The following is a 4,192-nucleotide window of genomic DNA, read 5'->3' on the forward strand; positions in this document are numbered from 1 at the left end:
CCATTGCATTTTTTCTACTCGTGCATAGATGAATGTTCCTTGCTACTTTCAAATTTACTATAGAGGGTTTGCTAGATGAAGCATCTGTGGGGGTCTTCATCAAGCTTTGGATCATGTGTTAATAGTATAAACAAGGCCCATGAAAGAAATTGAGCCTGGGATAGGGGTAAGATGAGTGTTTGGGTTTAGCTTAAGGACTTTGGCTGTTCGGCCCAAACAGGTCCTGGCCTAATAGGGAGTTGTTGAAAAAGGAGTAACTGAAAGCCCATTTAGGAGGGATTGGTCAAGCCTTGGTGACATCCCTCTCCTCTCCTCTCCTCAAACCCAGCGGTGGTCTCGGTCGACCTTCTCCTTGCACCCACCGCCGCCGCCGAACCGCCATCATCCGGTGGTGATATTCCGAAAACTGGCTGTGCACCACCAACTGTATTGAGTTGAGATAAGGTATAACACCTCCTAAACACACATTGAGTTGTGTTCATTGCTTGGTTTTGGTTTAGGTTTAGTTTTCATTAGCAAACAGGGCATAAAACATAGTTGTATGTATGTTTGTGGTGTTTGGGAATCTCTCTCTGCTTTCGATACGAGTGTTAATGTCCATGTGGTTTCATCCATCCGTTAGACTCAACTTGGGTTTTCCCCTCCCAGAATATTGAGTTCCACTTCTTCTTTCAAGTCCTTCTCTACTGCCCTTGCCTTCCTCAGCCCAACTCAACCGTCTGATGATGATGAATATGCATCATCATCATCATCGTTTTTGTCATCTACTGCTTCTTCTTCTTCTTCTTCTTCTTATACTAATAGTACTGCAACTACCAGTTCTGGTTATACCCACAACCTTAACCCCACCAAAACTAGCACCCCTGTAGCTCAGGACTTGTTTGATGCATCCCGGGTTGTCCAAATCTTGAACTCCATGAAAAGGGATCTTATGCTATTGGGGTCTGTATAGGAAGTTGGATGCTGTGTTTTTGGAAGTCATTGTTGGGTCCTCTAATGGCCATCGTCAACACTACCTGTCCCTACTGATAAAACATGTATGCTTGCTGATTGTTCGAAATTGAAATTCAAGTCAAGACACAATTGTTCGATGAAATGCTTCTTCAGGATATTGAACCTGTTTGCTTAGCTGACCTATGCTACTCATCGAGCCCATTGTTAAGGTTTTATTTTTAATTTCTTTATGTTTGATTACTTATTTACTTATGCTTTTCCCCTGGGTTTTTAAATTTTAATATTGTTAATTGTCATAGATGTTTCTTTGTTTTTATAGATTCACTAAATAATATTACTTATTGTTCATAAATTTATTGAAAGATAAATGACATTGAGCTGGCCCCAGAAGCCTTTTCTTCTGCAGAACCTGCCTTGAGAATGGGGTTCACTTCTTCATATTATTCATATTTGATTGGTTAAGGTTGAGAAATTATTTAAGCACATGTTTTTGTTTAATTGTAAGCTTCAATCTTTGAAAATTGTTCTCACAGCTCAAAATCTGTATTGCAGGTACAAGGAAGCCTACTCCATCAGTTCTGAGTCAAACAGAAGATGCTTCAGATCAGGAGTTGAACACAACACAGCTGCAGGACACTGGCAGCTGCTAATCAAGATTGCAGGGGGTTAGAAACTCTAGGAGTAATAGAAGTGCTTGGGTTTATGAAGCTAAGGATATGCAAGGAGTTATCAAATTGTATGGTGTAGCTAGCAGCAATGCAAGTTCAACAAAGTGATTGTACGGACAGAGCGAAGAGAAGAGCGAAGAGAAAGGCTCAGCTGTTATTGAAGCTTCTTCGGGATTCATGGCCCGAAGATTCTATCGGAAATTCGGACGATTTTCCTTGCACTGAAGTTGTGATACGGTTTTGTTGTTCTTAGAATGAAAAAAAAAAAAAAATTAAGATTATGTTTTTTTTTTTGGTCAATCCGGTCTCAATTTTTCTTTGTTGTTAGTATAAGAAAAAATTGAAAAAAAAAGGAAAAAAAAAATGATAATTGAGGTTTTAGATTAGTATATAGTGAATTGTAATTCTGTATGTAATTTTGTATGTAAGAATTTTTGTTGGAAAGTTGAAAAGCAAATGAAAAGATAGATCTGTTCTTGTTTTTCTGCTTTTATTATATTTAAAATTCTTTACTTAGTGGGGGCCATTTTATTATGTTTTGTGTTGTATTAATAGACTGATAATGGTGATTAGTGTGTGGTTGGTGGTTCATTTGTTTTGTGGAATCTTTATGCTTATTGGGTGTGGGATTGATATGGAGAAAGAATGTTCATTGCCGTTGCCACCACTTGTTGATGATAGACACTTTTACTAATAATGCAAATGGGAAGATATGGCATTATGGGGGAAAGAAAGTGTTTCGGTAATTGAGCAAATTGAGCAATATGCAAATCTAAAATCAAAGCTTTTTTTGAATACTTGGGTTGGGTGTGACACATGTTTCATTGCTTATTGCTTTCCCTGAATATCAGATTTTGAACGTTGAAGTGTTTGACCGGGATCCTAGATGTGAGGCTTTAAATTGGCCTAGTTGGCTGGTTTTGGAATTGCTGAAATTTTGGGGTACGTAGATGTAGATGATAGACAATAGACCAGCCCTGAACGCAATTAAAGCTATAATAAGCTTCGTTTGAAAGTTAGAGGAGTCAGAAACCTGACACATTAAACAAATATAATTTTTTTTTTTTTTTTTTTTTACACATTAGATAACAGCCCACTGTAACTAGATGGCCTTTGATAGAGTGGATTTTTTTAAAATTTGATCTTTAAAACATAGCATTTATAGATTTAGCATTTAATGTGAATGCTCTGATAGATTTACAAGGTCTACTCCTACCAGCTCTTGAGAAAGTCCCATCAATTTCTCAAAAATATTCTTAGGTATTACTCCGTAGTATTTAGGAGTACATTGTGCCTTTCCATCTTACATTCATGGCAGTAATGAGTGGACTACACCATAAAACCACACCATAAATGTGACAGGTAGAATCACCAATCTCTATGAAACTACTCAAATTCCTGGTCTTCATAAGTCTGTTCAGTGTTCACTAAACTCCTATCGAAGTACAAGAAAACTCTCCACTATTTGGGGGCCAAAATGGCCAAATAGCCATAAAATTGTAAGTATATAGTTAGTAGGCTTAGTTTACAAACATTATAATTTTCTAGCATCTCGAGTCTAAAAGACTCGATTTTGGTCTATAAATCAACTCTTAGATACTCGATTTTCATCCTCAGATCTGGCAATATTTGCCTAGTTGGAAATCGAGTCTCTAAGACTCGATTTACAAGCCAAAAACCTTCCACCTCTCAAGCCTCTCTCGTGCAAGCCTAGATACACAAATTTTTTTTTTTTTAAGAAATCCAAAAACACAGCAATCAGATCAAAAGAGAAAGAATCAGATCTGCCCAGAACATATCAAGAACCCAAAGAAAAAAAAAAAAAAAAAAAAAAGAGAAAGAGAAAGAGAGAAGAACCTAGATCGGTCGGAGAAGAACCTAGGCCGCACGGCGGACCACACTGCCTGGCCTGGGTCGCACACCGGCACGCTCGGCCTAGCCTAGGTCGCGCACCGGCGCGCTCGGCTTGGCCTGGGTCGCGCACTTGCGCGCGCAGCCTAGCCTGGGTCGCGCATCAGCACGTGCGACCCAGGACAGGCCGCGCAGTCCACCGTGCGGCCTAGGTTCTTCTCCATCTCTTTCTAGATATATATATATTTTTTTTCCTATGGGTTCTTCTGGATCTGGCACGCGTGACCCAGGCCAGGCCGCGAGTGCCGGTGCGGGACCTAGGCCAGGCCGCGCTCGCCGGTGCGTGACCCAAGCCAGGCAGCACGGTCCGCCGTGCGGCCTGAGTTCTTCTCCATCTGTTTCTGGTTTTTTTTTTTTTTTTCTCTCTCTGAGTTCTTTTGGATCTGGGTTCTGCTGGGTTATATAAGATTTGAAAATCGAGTCTTAGAGACTCGATTTTCGTGTAATCACGTGGAAAATAATGCCACATCGGAAATGATTAGACAATGAAAATCGAGTCTCTAAGATTCGATTTATAAGCCAAAATCGAGTCTTTTAAACTCGAGATGCTACTAATTTATAATGTTTGTAAACTGAGCCTACTAACTATATACTTACGATTTTATGGCCATTTGGCCATTTTGGCCCTCTCTTTTTCTCTCAAACTGGGTGGGCAATGG

General features: G+C 39.7%; 1 long non-coding RNA gene across 1 annotated transcript; it reads left to right on the plus strand.

The window, feature by feature from the left end:
• The first annotated feature begins 452 nt into the window (after positions 1-452).
• LOC115987837 lies at positions 453-1,894 on the plus strand. The gene is made up of 2 exons (XR_004091229.1): positions 453-1,163; positions 1,507-1,894. It is a non-coding gene; the product is annotated as an uncharacterized LOC115987837 (long non-coding RNA).
• Positions 1,895-4,192: the final 2,298 nt, after the last annotated feature.

Source organism: Quercus lobata, chromosome 4 (genome assembly GCF_001633185.2).
Source record: "Quercus lobata isolate SW786 chromosome 4, ValleyOak3.0 Primary Assembly, whole genome shotgun sequence".
Lineage (NCBI taxonomy): Eukaryota > Viridiplantae > Streptophyta > Magnoliopsida > Fagales > Fagaceae > Quercus > Quercus lobata.